Raw genomic sequence first — 19,912 nt, 5'->3', positions numbered from 1 at the left:
CTAAGAGTATTTTTGCAACAAATGTGACTAAGACTTCTAAGAAGTCTAAGAAAGTCACAAACAAGGTCACAAGGGAGGCTATCCCTAGAGTTGACCTAGAAAATGTGACCAAGGCTTCTAAGAAGCCCAACAAGGTCACTAGGAAGGTATCTAGGGAAGTTATCCCTAGTGAGTACCTAGAGCATCCAAGGAGCACCAATAGGTGTTGGGTTCCTAGGAGCATCTTCTCTACCCCATAGATGGGTTAGAGAGTGTCAACTCCGATTAGAAGGGTAGTTAACCCAACTTTGAGGAAATTGACACTCAAGGAGCATTTTCAAGGTTTAGTTAACCTTTGAAAATGAAATGGACCTATTGATTACTCCTTGAAAGAGTAAAATGTGCCTAATGGTGGAAGAATTGATTTTAATCTTAAATGGCACATATTGGGAAATTCATAAGAACTATCAAGTTGGGATTTTGGTATGTTCTTAGGCAATTTAAGGCAATCCGGGCCTTAAATTTAAAAGTGCTACTCTTGAGGAAAAATGGATTATGCCAACATTTGAGGACATGTTTATTTTAATTGGCATAAATTAATCAAGGGTATAAGAAATGCAAACTTAGGCTTTGGCATTTTCTTGAAGCACTTTAGGGCAATCTAGGTTTAAGGTGTAAGTTTAGCTAAGACTTTAAGGATACTTAGATAGTTAATCTAGGTATAATTTAGTTATGCTAAATCTTGCCATGATTGTTTGCCCATCATATGCCATGACATCATGTCTATTTTTGCATTCATGTTTTATTATGAAAAATCCAAAAAAAAAAAAAAAAAAAAAAAACACCATGTCATGACATTCATACATCATGTAGCAATAGGATATTTTCTTGTGAAAATTATTTTCTTTTGATGTATGCCATAACATAATCATGCATTAAGTTTAATTCCTTGTAATTAAGGACAAATGGCATTAGTTTAACAAGTGGCATTTGTTTATAACAAGTGGAATAAACAAGTGGCATTTGTTTAACAAGTAAATCAACAAGTAACATCCTTTGTGGATGTCTACCTCTCAAAATGCCTAGATAGATATGCATGATCCCTAGAATAGGGCAAAACCAAAATCTTACATCTCACAAAGACCTATAAGATGACTTGTATGTGTTTTAGTGCATATTATATACAAGTGAGATGTTAGGATGATGAACAAAGCTCAAGATGTTGACTTAGTGCATTCCTTTGAGTTTTAAATTCATCAAAACACATAGTTATGTGTTTTCCCATCATTGGGAAAGCTAATGTACAAGTCATGTGCATTATGCCCAAGGAACATGATGGGATATTGGTTTTGAAAATGTTTTAAAATGTTTTTGGAAAACCTTGGTGAAGGCTATCTTTTGATAGTAATCACCATTGAATAGTTAGACACAAACTTGAAGAAAACACTAAAGTTTTTGCAAGTTTTCAAGTTTGTGTCAATCTTTGAAAATATGATGTATTTTCATAGAAAACTATTTTTCCATGATTAAGTATGCCCTAAATAATGTCTACACGAAATTTCATAATTTTTGGATTTTGTAGAATTTTCTAGGGGTTTCTGAAGTTGACTGAAAAGGAATTTCAGCAACTATCGAGTTCGATCGATCCATGGATCGATTGAGTTCCATGAATCGATCCATGGATCGATTCAAACGGAAATTCCCGCGAGCAGAGCTCCCGATCGATCACCGATCGATTCAGGAGTCTGAATCGATCGATGGATCGATTCGTAAAGGTTCAATCGATTGGAACCCAACTCCAATCGATCCAAGTTGCTGATTTTGCCGGGAAGGCCTGATTTCAGCATCTTTGAACCTCTTCGAGTCTAGGTAACCATTCCAAACCCCTATAATACATTTGTATCCATAAAAAGGGTGTTTTCATTTGAAAACAAGGATGGATTGGTTAACGAAGACTAAGTAGAAGTTTAGGTTGAGGTTGTTTCAAATTTTGAATATTTGAACCTCAAAACTTCTATATTTGGGTTTCCTAAAGGTTTAGGGATTCCAAGTCATTGTTGGTGCAATGACAGAAGTTACCACCATGTCTTTAGGGGGAGGGACTCTTTAAAGACATAAAAATTACTTTTCATGAACCTTGGAAGGTGGTTAACCTTCTGTTGTGAACTTGCTCAAGGTTGAGCATTTAAACTTGAAATGGGGAGAAATGGGGAGTGGATATCCTCATTATTTCAAGTGGACACTCAAGTGGTAGATAATGCTCAAGGTTGGGTAGTTGTCTACATTGAGGGAGAAGTTAAGGATAAATGAAGGGTATGGGACCTTCATTATCGTGTTGATCACAACGAGTGATGTTGTGAACAACGATGAGCAACTCTTCAGGGGGAGAGTCTTCAACAAATGGATTTGTTGAAGTGTGCCCAGAATTGGAGCATAGGTTGATGTGTGTCCAACGATGGGTTGATGTGTGCCAATAGGGGGAGAATGTATGGTTAAGCTTAGTCCTTCATTACCTATGGGAAGGTCATAGGGGGAGAATGAAAGGACTCATGAAAGGGAGTAAGTTAGGCTTTCATTACCTAGAGGGAGTTTGCCCTCTTAGGAGGAGAATGAAGAGCTTAATTTATGCTTTCATTACCTAGTGGCATGAAGAAGGAGGCTATGGGATTAGCCTAACTTACATATGAGATTGTAAGTGTTATTGTGGTATTGTCAAACATCAAAAAGGGGGAGATTGTTGGTGCAATATCCCTCAGGTCAAGGTTGACCTGGGTAACCAAGCTGAGTCTTGGTTTGGGTTTAAATGTTTGACAATAAGATATTGATTGAAGAAGAGTCAAGTATGTCAAGGTTGACCGGATACTTGACTGGGAAGTCCTAACTGGGATGTTAGGAAAAATGAAAGACCTAGTGAGTGAAGCCAGGCAGAAAAGTCCCGGTGAGTGAAGCCAGGCAGAAGAGAAGTCCTGGTGAGTGAAGCCAGGCAGAAGGAAAGTCCTGGTGAGTGAAGCCAGGCGAGGAAAGTCCTAGTGAGTGAAGCTCGGCGGATGGAAAGTCCTAGTGAGTGAAGCTAGGCAGATGGAAAACCCTAGTGAGTGAAGCTAGGTGAAAGTCCTGGTGAGTGAAGCCAGGAAAGGGAAAATCTAGATGGATCAAGGATGATCGGACATCTGGTGTTGGGAAGTCCAAGTAGGTCAAAGGATTGACTGGATACTTGGCACGAGGAAATACAGATAGGTCAAAGGGATTGACCGGACATCTGGTGGAAGTCCAAGTAGGTCAAAGGATTGACTGGATACTTGGCACGAGGAAGGAAGTCCGGATGGGTCAAGGTTGACCAGACATCTGGTGGAAGTCCAAGTAGGTCAATGGGAGTGACCGGATACTTGGCACGACGAGTAAAAGTCCAAGTGGGTCAAAGGGATTGACCGGACACTGGTGGGGAGTCTGGCGGGTCAAGGGTGACCAGACGCAGGCATGATGTACCAACAGGTCAAGGTTGACCGGATGTTGGTTAGAGGTTTGGGACTTGGTTTGGGCAAAACCACGAGATGGATCGATCAACTGATCGATCGGTATGTCGATCGATCGGTGGATCGATCCGGAGAGCACCCGCGATCGAAAGCTTCCATAATCGATCGATGGATCGATCGGGGAGAGTTGGCGATCGAGCGGATCGTCTCCCGATCGATCCACCGATCAATTGGGCGCTCGAATCGATCCGTGGATCGATTTAAAGCCTCCCGATCGATTCCGAACATTCGAATCGATCGGGATCCGACCGCTGGCGCTGGTTTAAAGCCCAGGCGAGCGTGGTCTTCGGCATCTCTTTACGAGCTCTTCTCGATTCATTCCAGCTCCTCCACTCTCTACAAGCACGTGATCGCCGGTTCTTGAAGTTTCTTGGAGGCTTTCCAAGTCAAGAGGCGGATCTATTGCAAGAGGAAGAAGTTAGGGTTAGGGTTTTTACTGCACATCTTGTAAGCTTTTGCTTAACTTGTATTTCCCTTTCTTCTTCTTGTATTGAGAGTGTTGTAGGGCTTCTCCGCCTTTGGTAGTTACCATAAAGGAGTGTTATTCATAGTGGAGGGTGTGTGCGTTGGTGTGGATCCTTGGATTAGTCACCTCTTGTGAGGTGGATACCAAGTAAAATCCTAGTGTTAGCGTTTTGTGTTTGTTTCTGTATTTTCCGCTGCACATCCAAGAAGAAACAAGCAACACCGAGCAACGAGCACGCGACGAGCTATTCACCCCCCCCTCTAGCTACTTTTGGTCCTAACAGAACCTACGTTGTCCTTACGCAGGATTGCACCTATTACTATGCTTCCCTTGGATACCAACTTAGAAGTTCATAGCTTCTTAACCCATAAAGATACAAGGATTGAATCATAAAATCTATTCTATCCTCTTGAATAATCTCATTTCCCCTTCAAGGTTATCCCTCAAACGTCCTTACACGGGCTTGCACCTGTCATGTGGATCCCTCAGAAAATCGAGTGAGGGTTAATCTTTACAAAGTCTACAAGATATCCAAACAATCAATCAAGAATGAGAATTAAGCCCTAATCACAATTAATCATTCAAGATCCAATTGATACAAACTAGGCAACATCATAGAAACAAAGAAATGGCAAATCCACAAGAGTTTACATTAATTTATCTCACACATACTCCCTCCATCCTAGAACACAAAGATCTACTCCATAAAACGAAGAAAGAAAACCAAAGATAGGAAGATTACAAGTATTTCTTCAATCCCAATCTAAGAAGAGGAGAGAAAGAAAAATTATCTACAATATAGCTCCATCTTCGGATCCAATCCTCGCTCCTGGAGTCGAATTCGCCAAGATCTCCCATTAGATCACCCAAAAATCCTCCCAAGAATGGGAGGAATCCACCAAATCTTGCTTTCTCCCAAAGGGGGAGAAGATCCCCTTTCAAATCTTCAAAGAGACTTTAAATAGAGGGAGCTTTCGGGCGCCACACGGCCCCGAGGCATGGCCGTGTGAGGTTCACACGGCCAGAGCCTTTCCCCTCTCTGCCATCCATACACGGCTGTGTGGTGCACACGGTCGTGGACAACTCCCATCAAAACCTCCAAGCACGGCCGTGTAGATCCACACGGCCTGGACTGCCCCAGCTTCTGGAAACCTGGCACGGCCGTGTGGTGCACACGGCCAGAACACTTTTAAGCACTGGGAACCCTGCACGGCCGTGCGGTGCACACGACCAGGACCTTCTTGGTCTCTGGAAACCTAACACGACCATGTAGATCCACACGGCCATTTAAGGATTAGACTCTGATTTGCTTCAAAACTTGGCACGGCCGTGTGAGGTTCACACGGCCAGGCCAAGTTCCTTTGCTGTTGCTGCCACACGGCCAGAGCTCCCTATCAATGCAGGGTCATGTCTGGTACACGGCCAGGTGCCTTCTAGCTTGCTTTGCTAATAAGTTTTGTCCAAGAATGCAGAATCTTCACCAAATTCGACTCCTGTGTACAGAAAATACACAAAAAGCAGATCTCCGAACAAAAAGAGTAAATATGCTAAAAGAAAAGCTGGAAGTATAAAAATGCATAGATCAAGCAAGCTTAAAGTATATAAATGTGCGTCAAAACATGCATAAAAGTATATAAAATCTACGCACATCAAGTGTCCATACCTTGGCTCTTGTCGTCTTCTGCCGACTGGAGGCCACATGCTGCACGGCATGTGTCCTAGTCTCCTGGTGTGGTCTCACTCCCTCTGCTCTTGGCCCTTTGGGCAGTTGGTCGTTGCTCGACGGTCGTCGATCGGGCGCCGAAACAGGCTCGGTCGGCATCTCCTTCTTCCTCGTTGCCTGGGCTTCTTCCACATTTATGTATTCATTGGCTTTCCTGAGTAGGTGGTCGAAGTCCCTGAGCGGCTTCCTGATGAGTGATTGGAAGAACTCTCCTTCAACCAGCTCTTGAGTGAAGGCGTTCATCATCGTCTCAGATGAGACCAAGGGGATATCCATGGCTACTTGATTGAAATGCCTGATGTACGCTCAGAGCGCTTCTTTGGGGCCCTGCTTTAGGGCAAAGAGGCTGACGCTCGTCTTCTGATTGCGTCGGTTGCTGGTAAAATGGTGCTAGAACGCAGCTCAGAAGTCCTTGAAGCTACGTATTGATCCGCCCGACAGTCTTTGGAACCAGTGTTGCGCCGAGCCGGAGAGAGTAGTGAGAAAGACTGGACACTTCACCCTATCTGTGTACTGGTGCAGCATGGTCACGTTATCAAACTTACCCAAATGATCATCTGGATCGGTCGTTCCATTGTATTCCCCGATCGCTAGTGGGGTATAGTGCCTAGGTAGAGGGTCACACAAGATCACCTAAGAGAATTGCAGATTGATCCGCTCGGGCGAAGCGTGTCTTCTAGGCGCATTTCCTTTTCGCGCATCCCGAACGAGAGCATCATCTGAAGATGCCCCCCTTTCCTAGTTCGCCTGAACTATTTCTGAGAGGGTTTGGAATGAGGCGCAATGAAAGGGGATGGGCGCGGACGGCACTTCACCCTGCGTGCCGGTCGGCTCTCTATTCTACCCCCATATGGAAACTGGTTCTAGTCGGTCTTCCAATCCCACTCACCCTCCTGCTGCCGATGTCGCCAGCTGTTGTACTAGCTGATCGGCTAGTACCTGCTGTTACTGTTGCTCGAACATCTTCGCCGCTTGGGCTTGTACGAGTATGTCGAGCTCCTCTTTAGTGAGCATCACAGTGGTGAGTCATCCTGCATCCTCCATCTTCTCAACTCGGATGCAGGCTAAGTTCCTACAGATGACGCCAAATATGATCATATCTGAAAGTCAATGAAATGGAAAACTAGGGATGTGGTGCTCCCACTGAACGCCTGTAGACTCCGCTCTGACTTGCAACACAAATTACGTCAGTGTCGAGCCAAGGAAGGGGTCCTCGATGTTGGCCCTCCGACATTTAAGTCAGTCACTGGCGATGATGTAGAAGGCGGAGCAACAACAAGAATGAACAGTAGCATGAATAGTGCCTATTGCATACCTCCGTCGATGCTTGGACCCCCCTTTATATAGAGCTCCTGTAGCATGCGTGCATGCTCCCCAAGGTGAGTACGCTTTCCAAAGTTTCTCCTGAAAAGACTTATCAGTAAAGTATCCCTGACACAATACCTTAACATGCCGAGCATATCTCTGAAGTGACAGTGGAAGCTTCCGCCGTACGATCTTCTGGTTGACCATGTCCGGTGTCAGCGGTATAACTCCTAAAAGGATGTTGATGGATGACACAGGGGGTCTGTTGCTAGGCCGAGCGTAATAGCCACTCGGTCGGGACTTCGTTGTTCCTGTGTACCACTCTCTCGGCCGGGGATTTCGTTACATGTGTCACGTTCACTCGGCCGGAACTCCCCTCTGCTTATGTTACGTCTGCTCGGCCGAAGTTTCGCTCTGCCAATGTCGAGTCCTGTTGCCTGGTCGAACGGGGTAGCTGCTCGGCCCGACTTCTGCATATCATCTCCTCTTCCGCTTAGCATCCACTACTTCATGGAGTGTCGGTCATTTGACACCTCCCCGTGTCAAAGGCGGGATCGGACCGGAACCTTCTCCCCCAGTCGGGCCATAATCGCCCAACCGACCAATGATATCTGAGCATTGACCTGATCGCCCGATCGACCGATGATATCTGAGCGTTGACCTGATCGCCCGACCGACCGATGATATCTGAGCGTTGACCTGATCGTTGGACCAGCCGATGATATCTGGGTCAATTGCCCGACCGACCGAGGATATATGAGCGTCGACCACCTTAACTTTGATCTCCACCGTGGTAGCTATCCCCCGAAGGATGGGCCCCTCCTTATCACCGCATCACCCATGTCAGGGCACATTAACATGACAAGGAGGATAAATGAAGGTTGTTGAAGATCGCTTATGGAAGAAGTTGATCATTCATAGTGACAAATCACTGGATCGAGGGTTAAGATATTATGAAGTAATGATAATAGTTTGATACTCGTGACTATTATCCCGACTATAAATTATTTATAGTTTCCAGAGTTTACGACAACGTCGAGTGAGGTATATAGAAAGCTCAATTCATTTCGAATATATAATCTCTTATATGCTTTTGCTATTTCAAAACAATTTCGACATTGGTATCAAATAGTGTTCAATGGAAGATCCCAAAGCGGGAGGCCATTGGAGCCGATGATGTCGTTGCCGAACTGGCCGACGAGGAATGATACTTTGCCATTGAGCTCGAAGAGTTATGCCCCGAGAATAGTTCTGCGATGGACCAAGGAAGGGGAGAGGAAGAAGACGAGTGAGGAAACATAGTTGTCTGAAGCGGAAAGGTCCGGCTTGGACCGCCGGGGGCCACAGTTCTCCTCCTCAAGATAGGCAACAACAGCTCAATAATCAGCGGCGGCCTCCTACGAAGTAGAGAAGGTGCCGAGCTTGAGGTGTGCACTGTGGATCAGGTTGCAAATCCTCCATCATGTCTTGCTTCTCCGTCTCCTTCTCCTGTCCCACTTACTTCTATAGTCGAGTCGGCATTGGCCGAGTCTGCACCAAGAGGACTAAATTCAGATTCAGCATTGACTATGAGGTCAACTGTGACCGGACTCGAGCAGATGAAGTGCAATGGCACTCAAGGTTCATGTGATGAGTTGGTCACACACTCAGATCCTAGTGTGTTAGGCAAAAATGTCGATGCACCGAGGAAGTATGCATAAGCATGCCAAACGCATAGCAGGATTATATTATGTGATAAATGTGACTAATTGTGGGTACCGAATCTTAGTTCGAATGGTAAGACGTAATTCCATATTATGGTGTGTGGTGTTCGTTGACTTGTATGTTCGGCTTGGAGTTAGTACTTGGGTTATTTGGATCATGATGATTTATAGGGTACACAAAGTTGTGAAATTAAGTATTAATTATCACTAATATCTCTCTTTTTTGTGTGACAGAGACATGAATGCAAAAAGTTTGTCATAATGGATCTCGTAAAAGGAGATAAGTTGAACGGTGACAACTACAATATTTGACATCGGAAGATTCAATTTGTCTTTGAGGAACAAGAACTCGGGGAGGTTCTCATGCACGAGATGGTGGAGAGGGTACCATGTCACAAGCGAGACGGGATCAAGAGGTATATCGTGCTTGGAAAATGAAAGATAGCCAAGCTAGGGTAATCCTTCTTAGCAGCATGCACGATGAGCTGATCCCAATATATGAGTAGTATCCTACTGTTAAGTCGGTATGATATGCTCTCAAAGAGCATCATGGCATCCCGTCATCCCCTAAGATAAGAATACTGATATATAAGTTTATTGTATACAAGAAGAGGCACGATCATATTATGAAGCATCATTTAATGCATATATCAAGTATGATTGCTTCTTTAAAAAATATGAGAGAGTCTATGTCTAATGAGTTTCAGATAATGGGTGTGATCCAATCATTACCTGACTCATGTGATATTGTTAAGACTTATCTCACACATTCTGAGAGCACTAGTACTTTCCACTATAAGAAAACAAAGCTTCAAAAATATATTTTTAAAATGAAAATAAAATTTATTTTAAATTTTAATAAATTATAAACAGATATATTACAGAATTATTAATCTATTTCATTTTAAAAATAATAATATAAAAAAATTAAAACAGAATTTAAAATAAATTAGAAATAGAATTTATAAATAAATTTCTATAAACAAAATTAAATTTAGAATATCAACATTAATATAAAATTTTATTTATCTATAATTTTATTTAAAAATATTTTAAATAGAAAATAATCCGTTTATAATTTATATAATTTGGAAAGAAATTTATTAAGTAATTATAAATATATTTTATTTTAATTTATTTAAACCCAACCCCTATTCTATTTTTATTTGTTTGCACATCTTTCTCCCAAATCACGCACAGCTAAGGCACACACAACTCCGACTTAATAGGGGTGACAATTCAAGTCAGATTCAGATTAGCGGTTTGACAGATTGGAACATGAAAACTCGAACTCAACCTGATTAATATTTCGGGTAAAATTGTTAGACCCAAACCCGACCCATTTATTTGTATTTGACCAAAATCAAATCTGAAATGACCCATAACCCGAATCCAACCCAAACTTGACCCACCCAAAATAACCCATTTATAAAAACATGTTCATCTTAATTCGAACCTGACTCGAAAAGACTCACTTTATTAAAATATACTTATTTTTGTTAGTTAGAGCCCTAGAGCCAATCATATGATGATTGTTGTATGGACTCAATGTATCATATTCCTATATATTTATAAGACATTTTTTTTATGGTTATTATACTTACTTGTATTGGTATCAAATAACTAAGTATAATAGCGTCCTTGAGTAGAATGTTCTTATCTATATCAATCGATTAGTTGAATCGATAGTGAGATGATATAGAGAACACTACTCTTAATAATTTCTAGTCAAGTATTAACATTCAGGGACAATGTTAATGTGACGAGACTAGCATGTAGGTCAACTCGATGACTTGATCTCGCAAGTCATGGATATAGAGATATCAAGTTGACATATAGGTATGCATTAGAGAATGTACACTGAATGACCCGCCATGAGAAAGTATCATGGATCGTTATATAAGTGTCATATACTTTCTCATGTGACTATTAATATGACTATTAGTCCTTGGACCTGAAGTTACCATGGTTCCCTACATAAGGAGTTGTATACTTTGGCTTCATCAAACGTCACCCGCAACTGGGTGGACTATAAAGGCGATTACTGCGTATGTAACAAATTATGCGGAGGGATGTGAGTGATGTAGATGGGATCTATCCCTCCTATATGACGGGAGTGACATCATTATTCTTGATAGAGTGAGACCACTAAGTACATGACCATGCCCAAGTGAGTCAATATGAGATATTGAGCTCATTTGATTAGAGTGAGTCTACTTGGAGTTCAAGATATAGATTGATTAGAGGATGACACGGTCTATGCCCCAAATTGATCAATCTAGATGTCAAGAATAGAAGGACATTGTCATATATTGTGAGGGTCACAATTAGTAGTCACAAAGGTGATGTTGGATCTCAACATTCTTGTAACTTGGGTAGTAATGATGTATTGCTAGATACCGCTCATTACTTATGCTTCTAAATGGCTTTAGGAGCATTGCCAACGTTACAAGAACCTATAGAGTCACACACAAAGGGCAATTAGATGGAGATTAGGTTCATATGATGAACCAAGAGGATTAGGTTCATGTGATGAACCAAATTGGATTAAGAGTAATCCAAGTTAAACTAATTGAGTTGGACTCAATTAGATTCATGTGTCCAATGAGTCTAATTTAGATTATGACTCATTAAATCAATTTAGTTTAATGAATAGAGATTCATTAAATCAAATTAACTTGAATCAATGGTTAAATTTGATCAACCATGGGAGAATTTAAGTTAAGTTGACTTGACTTGAGAGGGAAGATGAAGAGTCAAGTTTGACTTGACCTTGACTTGACCAAATGTCATGTCATTGTGACTTGGCATAGAGCCGGCCAATGATGATGTGCCACATCATCAAGATTACTTCATGGTATACCGCCTCATGAGGAATACCAAGAGTCTTGACTCTTGGTATTACATGGAAGTTTAAAAACCTCCATGTGTGGCCGGCCACATTAAGGAATCACATTAGTGTGCATTCAAGCTATCTTCTTCTTCCTTCTCTCCTCTCTTGCTCTCCCTCTCTTCCTCCATTGCGGAGATTCCTTGGAGTGCTAGCACACTCTAAGATTTCCTCTCCATCTCTTGTTCGTGTGGATACTTCTAGAGGTGTGTACACTTGAATACACTTGAGATCCGACGGACCTTGGACGAGCGGGATTTGCGAAGGGCTTCGCTTCAAAGGTATATGTTGGTGCAGGAAGCATCCGACGATCGAACCTAAGTTTTGATAATGGCAAAGGGATTCAAAGTTAAGATTCTCTGTTATCTAACATGTTGAATGAGTGTTTCAGGAAAGTCCTAACTGCGGTTAGGCAGGTGAAAATCCTAGGGGGTGGTAACCCTAGGTCCTAGGGGGCGGTAACCCTAGGTCCTAGGGGGTGGTAACCCTAGGTGGAAGAAAGTCCTAACTGCGGTTAGGTAAAGGAAAATCCTAAGGGGGGGTAACCTTAGGTCCTAGGGGGTGGTAACCCTAGGTGAAGGAAAATCCTAAGGGGGGGTAACCTTAGGTCCTAGGGGGCGGTAACCCTAGGTGGAGGAAAACCCTAAGGGGCGGCAACCTTAGGTCCTAGGGGGCGGTAACCCTAGGTGGAGAAAAACCCTAGGGGGCGGTAACCCTAGGTCCTAGGGGGTGGTAACTCTAGGCGGAAAGTCCAGTCGGTCTGGAGGGTCAGACTGGCAACAGGTAAATCTCCTGAGTGGAGTAGGTGAGGACGCGTTCCCGGCAGAGGGAACAGTAGGCGTCGGGTCGACCTAGGGTTTCCGGTTGGAAACCCGAAGTCAGACTCGGACAGTTCGGAGACTGTCGAACTTTCATTCATATTTATGATATTATATGTGCTAACTTTGTCTTGCAGGATATGTGTGTATTTTGTGGACTAACACATTGTGCAGGGACAAAAGAGCAACATTAGCCTCGGATGAACAGTGTCCGAGGCGCCTCCATAGAGCTTGGAGGCGCCTCGGGTACAAAGGAAGAGCTGGCTGTGAAACAGTGTTGAAGGCGCCTTGAGTGGTGATGGAGGCGCCTTGGACCTGTTGAAGGCGCCTTGAGTGGTGATGGAGGCGCCTTCAACTGTGATAAGCGCAGAATGGTCAGCGCTTATCTGCACGGTGGAATCGGAGCGGTGGAGGCGCCTTGGATGGCTTTCAAGGCGCCTTGGATGCCCTTTATAAGGGGACTTCGAGCAGCTTCTTGATTGAACAACTTAGAAGCGATCTTTCTGCTACAAGCTGCTCACGAGACGATTCCGAAGTGCTGCTACGAGACATCGACGACCCGGAGCTCCGAATTTTCAGATTACGATATTGTCGTCGGTATAATTAATTGTTGTCATTTATTGTACTTCAAATTGTAATCATTATCGAGCTTATAGTTGTTGCCCACCGGAAGCGATCAAGGATCGCGGGCCTTCGAGTAGGAGTCGATCAAGGCTCCGAACGAAGTAAAATCGACCTGTCTCTGTGTGATTATTTCTTTTATTCCGCTGCGTATTTTACTCCGATAGTTTTACGAATCGAACGAAATAGCCGCGAGTGCTATTCACCCCCCCCCTCTAGCACGTCTCGATCCAACAGTATACTCACTTTCTTATAGATCTAGTGTAGATCTAGGATAGGAAACATGTACATGTAAATTTTTATATATCTTCGCATGGATCCGTGGCAAGACTTCGAGATTTTCGCAACGCAGAAAGCGGTTTTTACGACCCGAAAGTCCCAATAGTGGTATCAGAGCCACGTGCGAAGCATGTACTTGTTTCGTTTTGTATTTTTATGAAAAATATCATATCTGTAAGTTTCTGTAAATTTGCTATTTTTATGTATTTTATGAGTATTTTTCTCGTAGAGGCGAAGCAACAAGTGTTTGGACACTTGTAGGCTTCGACTACCGAGAAAAACCTTCCGAATCGGCAAGGTCTCGGCCAAATTGTTTTGGGACAGCGGCTCAAGGCGCTATAAGATCGTAAATGGACACTCGTGTGACTCATTTCGCGAGAAGGGGCGCTGCCCCTAACCCCGCAAGGGGCATTGTCCCGCGATCACGCCCGAAAATCGGTAAACGGGACCGTCGAAAAATTGTAACTCATAAAATTATAAAAAAACAGTAGTAAAATTATAGAAATTTATATATAATACATAATTTTGAATTATGTATGATTTTGTGATGGTCATGACCCAAAAGACCCAATATGATTGCCAATTCTGTGTTGTAATTCATAATATGGCCTGCGCGCCATTTTGTGTGATGTGCGTGTTGTATATATTATGCGACCTGCGTGTCGTACCTCCCTCTTTTTTATTTCCTGTTGTAAATAGATTTTTAGACTCGAATGTAACTCGAGTTTCATATCTGTAATGTACAAAAAAAAAAAATTAGAGCGGTGGAAGGTCCACTCGAGAAGGAACGACGAGGAGGGTGCGAGCAACACATGGTGGTCAAAAGGAGGAGCTTGAAGAAGTTGTTGACCCTAGGTTGACCGTCCGATCTTCTCATTGGCTTGAGAAGATCGTAGTAGGGTCATGAACTAATCAAAATTTAATTAATTGCTTGTGTATATGATGCATGATAATGTAGAGTAATTAATTAGTGCCTTGATGCGTATAAGATACGAATCCACGATTAGATTAGAACTTAATCAACTCAACTCGATATGCCTACCAAGTTTTGATACCCATCACTACCTCGATCACATGTTGTTGTTGAATCTGCCAAAGCAGAGCAACGCATATTATCTTGGTAGGGTGCGGAGGGACAATCTTGGTCCCACCTATCAAAGCTTGGGTGAGTACAAACTTAATTGGATTAAGTATAACTAGTTAACTCAATTGGATCGAGTATAACTATAGGCATTTTTCCAACGGTTGGAAAATAGGATAAAATAACATTTATACTAAATCTTGGGTGATTTAGCCAAAGCTAACTCAAGTTTTTTATAAATGAGGTTTTTGATCATATAAACAAGAGTTGCATAGAAATGTAATTGATAAATTCGTTATCTACCGATCATACTAAGTCTTGGGCGATTTAGTCAAAGCTAACGCAAGGCGTAGTATGATGTGGATCTTATCCCGCATGAATTATAACTCATTGGTTAGAATCTAGTAAGTGTGGTTTGACCACATCCATGGCTTGATTCTACAAAAGGTTTATAATTCAGTGGGAGCATCATTTGATTAAAGGCCTAATTAAATGATTAGTGGAATATGATATTTATTTTCTGTTGTAGATTGTCATGTCGACAAACATGAACACCTTCTCTCTGCGTTCTGTCCTTGATAAGGACAAGCTCAATGGAGCTAATTTCCTGAACTGGTACAGGAATCTGAGAATCGTTCTCATACAAGAACGAAAACTATACGTCCTGGAGCAGCTCATTCCAGAGGCACCTCCTACCACTGCCACGCGAGCTGACCGAGATGCTTACAAGAAGCATCAAGATGATGCATTAGATGTGTCATGCCTCATGCTCGCAACCATGAACTCTGAGCTTCAGAAGCAACATGAGTTGATGGGTGCTTATGATATGGTTGAACATCTTCGTCAACTATATCAAGGACAAGCAAGACACGAGAGATTTGAGATCTCCAAGGCACTATTTCAGTGCAAGATGCAAGATGGGACTCCCATAGGACCATATGTGCTCAAGATGATTGGGTACATAGAAAACCTACAGAGGTTGGGATTCCCACTTGGCTAAGAGCTGGCCATTGACTTGGTCTTGCAATCCTTGCCAGAGAGCTACAGTCAATTCGTCATGAACTACAACATGAACGAAATTGATAAGCCACTACCCGAGCTGCTTAGCATGTTGAGAACTGCTGAGCTCAACCTTAAGAAGGTAAAGTCCAACTCCATTTTGATGGTGCAAAAGGGTAAAGGCAAGGGCAAGCCTAAAGGTAAGGGAAGTCCCAAACCAAGGGCAAAGGAAAGGCACTGAAACCTAAAGGACGGGTTGCCAAGGATGCTACCTACTTCCATTGCGGTCAGACCGAGCACTGGAAGAGGAACTGCAAAGTTTACCTAGAAGATCTTAAGAAGAAGAGAAGTGAGACTTCTACTTCAGGTATATATGTTATAGAAGTTAATCTATTTATTTCTGCATCATGTGTATTGGATACCGGATGTGCTTCTCACATTTGTACTAATGTGCAGGCGCTGAGAAATAGCAGGGCGTTGACGAAGGACGAGGTGGACCTACGAGTAGGCAATGGAGCACGAGTTGCTGCTGTTGCTGTAGGAACTTATTATCTATCTCTGCCCTCTGGGCTTGTACTAGAATTAGATGAATGTTGTTATGTGTCTGCACTTACTAAGAACATCATTTTAGTTTCTTGTTTGGACAAGAAAGGCTTTTCGTTTATCATAAAGAACAAATGTTGTTCCGTCTATTTAAACGATATGTTCTATTGTAGTGCACCTCTGATGAACGGACTCTATATTCTAGACTTAGAGAACCTCATCTATAACATAAATACCAAAAGGTTCAAGTCAAATGATATGAACCAAACCTATCTCTGGCACTGTCGCTTAGGTCATATAAATGACAAACGCTTATCCCAGCTCCATAAAGATGGTTTGTTGGACTCATTTGATTTCGAATCATATGAGACATGCGAGTCATGCCTACTAGGCAAGATGACCAAGACTCCCTTTAGTGGACACAACGAAAGAGCGACTGACTTGTTAGAATTTGTACATAGTGATGTATGTGGTCCTTTCAATGTCATTGCCAGAGGTAGTTATAGGTACTTCATTACATTTACTGATGACTTCAGTAGATATGGTTATGTGTATTTGATGACACATAAGTCAGAATCCTTTGAAAAGTTCAAAGCATTCAAGAATGAAATACAAAACCAGCTTGGCAAGAGTATTAAGATACTTCGATCAGATCGAGGTGGTGAATACCTTAGCCATGAGTTTCGTAACTATCTAGCTGAGTGTGGGATTCTATCCCAACTCACTCCTCCTGGAATACCACAGTGGAATGGTATATCCGAAAGGAGGAATCGTACCCTATTAGATATGGTACGGTCTATGATGAGTCATACAGATCTTCCTATATCTCTTTGAGGCTATGCTCTAGACACAGCAGCCTTCATACTTAATCGTGTTCCTTCCAAGGTTGTGATAAAGATACCATATAGGATATGGACTGGGAGAGATGCCCAAGTGTCTTTTATGAGGATTTGGGGTTGTGAGTCTTACGTTCGACGTCAAGTCTTGGACGAACTGGGATCCAAATATGATAAGTGCTATTTTATAGGATATCCCAAGGAAACGAAGGGATATTACTTCTACATTCCCAATCAACACAAAGTAGTTGTGGCTAAGACTGGAGTATTTCTAGAAAGAGATTTTGTTTCTAAAAAAACTAGTGGGAGTACGTTCAATTTTGAAGAAGTTCAAGATATGGACCATAGCACTGAAGCCTTGATAGAAGTTGAACTGGAGCCACAAAGAGTTATGGATGATGAGATTGTTCCACAAGGAGTTGAGGAACAACAACCAGTTCAAGTAGACCTACCTCTTCGCATGTCTGATAGGGTACGTCGTCAGCCTGACAGATACTCATTTCTCTTGTCTGACCAGGATGATGTTATGCTCGTTGAGAATGAGCCTACCTTCTATCAAGAAGCTGTGATGAGACCAGATTCTGAGAAATGACTAGAGGCCATGAGATCCGAGATGGAATCCATGTACACCAACCAAGTATGGACTTTGGTTGATCCACCTGAAGGCGTCAAACCCATTAGGTGTAAGTGGGTCTTTAAGAGAAAGACTGACATGGATGGACTTATCTATAAGGATCGTTTGGTAGCTAAAGGTTTTAAGCAAATTCATGGTATTGACTATGATGAAACCTTTTCTCCAGTAGCGATGTTTAAGTCTATTCAGATCATGCTTGCTATTGCAACATATCACGATTATGAGATCTGGCAGATGGATGTCAAAACCGCGTTTCTGAATGGAAACTTGCTCGAGAATGTGTACATGACACAACCTGAGGGTTTTGTAGATCCACAGCATACTGGCAGAGTATGCAAGTTGCATAAGTCCATTTATGGACTAAAGCAAGCTTCTCGGAGCTAGAATCTTCGATTCGATGATGCACTCAAACAGTTTGGTTTCATCAAGAATGAAGATGAACCCTGTGTCTACAAGAAGGTTGTTGAGAACACAGTTGTCTTCCTTGTATTGTATGTGGATGACATACTACTCATTGGGAATGACATTCCTTTGCTGCAGTCTGTCAAGACTTGGCTGGGGAATAGTTTCTCAATAAAGGACTTAGGTAAAGCAGCCTACATTCTAGGCATAAAGATCTATAGAGATAGATCTAAGAGATTGCTTGGCTTAAGTCAGAGTACATATATTGACAAGGTATTACTACAATTTGCCATGCAGAATTCCAAGAAAGAATTTCTGCCGATGTCACATGGTATGAGTCTTTCAAAGACTCAAAGTCCCTCTTCTAGAAAGGAGAGAGACCGCATGAATAAGATCCCTTATGCCTCAGCCATAGGATCTATCATGTACGCCATGCTATGTACTCATTCTGATGTTTCGTATGCTTTGAACATGACGAGCAAATACCAGTCAGATCCAGGTGAGCGTCACTAGATAGCGGTCAAGAATATTTTTAAGTACTTGAGAAGGACTAAAGAATATTTCTTGATATTTGGAGGCGATGGAGAGCTACCTGTAAAGGGTTATAGTGATGTCAGCTTCCAAATTGATCAGGATGATTATAGATCGTAGTCTGGGTTCGTGTTTTTCTTGAATGGTGGTGCTGTGAGCTGGAAGAGTTCGAAGCAGGACACAGTTGCTGATTCTACAACAGAGGCCGAGTATATTGCTGCATCAGAAGCAACAAAGGAGGTAGTTTGAATCCGTGAGTTCATTACTGAGCTTGGGGTGGTTCCTAGCATAGCCGATCCTATAGAGCTCTATTGTGACAACAATGGAGCCATTGCACAGGCTAAGGAACCTCGCTCACACCAGCGGACCAAACACATACTACGACGCTTCCATCTCATTCGAGAGATCATCGATAGAGGAGATGTGAAGATTTGCAGAGAACCTACAGAGGCTAACATAGCTGATCCCTTGACCAAGGCTTTGTCACAAAGAAAGCATGATGGTCACACTAGGTCATTGGGCCTTCGAGCCTACACTAATTGGCACTAGTGCTAGTGGGAGATTGTTAGTTAGAGCCCTAGAGCCAATCATATGATGATTGTTGTATGGACTCGATGTATCATATTCCTATATATTTATAAGGCATTTTTTTTATGGTTATTATACTTACTTGTATTGGTGTCAAATAACTAAGTATAATAGCGTCCTTGAGTAGAATGTTCTTATCTATATCAATCGATTAGTTGAATCGATAGTGAGATGATATAGAGAACACTACTCTTAATAATTTCTAGTCAAGTATTAACATTCAGGGACAATGTTAATGTGACGAGACTAGCATGTAGGTCAACTCGATGACTTGATCTCACAAGTCATGGATATAGAGATATCAAGTTGACATATAGGTATGCATTAGAGAATGTACACTGAATGACCCGCCATGAGAAAGTATCATGGATCATTATATAAGTCTCATATACTTTCTCATATGACTATTAATATGACTATTAGTCCTTGGACCTGAAGTTACCATGGTTCCCTACATAAGGAGTTGTATACTTTGGCTTCATCAAACGTCACCCGTAACTGGGTGGACTATAAAGGCGATTACTGCGTATGTAACAAATTATGCGGAGGGATGTGAGTGATGTAGATGGGATCTATCCCTCCTATATGACGGGAGTGACATCATTATTCTTGATAGAGTGAGACCACTAAGTGCATGACCATGCCCAAGTGAGTCAATATGAGATATTGAGCTCATTTGATTAGAGTGAGTCTACTTGGAGTTCAAGATATAGATTGATTAGAGGATGACACGGTCTATGCCTCAAATTGATCAATCTAGATATCAAATATAGAAGGACATTATCATATATTGTGAAGGTCACAATTAGTAGTTACAAAGGTGATGTTGGATCTCAACATTCTTGTAACTTGGGTAGTAATGATGTATTGCTAGATACCGTTCATTACTTATGCTTCTAAATGGGTTTAGGAGCATTGACAACGTTACAAGAACCTATAGGGTCACACACAAAAGGCAATTAGATGGAGATTAGATTCATA

Source organism: Zingiber officinale, chromosome 9A (genome assembly GCF_018446385.1).
Source record: "Zingiber officinale cultivar Zhangliang chromosome 9A, Zo_v1.1, whole genome shotgun sequence".
NCBI classification, from domain to species: domain Eukaryota; kingdom Viridiplantae; phylum Streptophyta; class Magnoliopsida; order Zingiberales; family Zingiberaceae; genus Zingiber; species Zingiber officinale.
Note: the sequence above shows the minus strand (reverse complement) of the source record.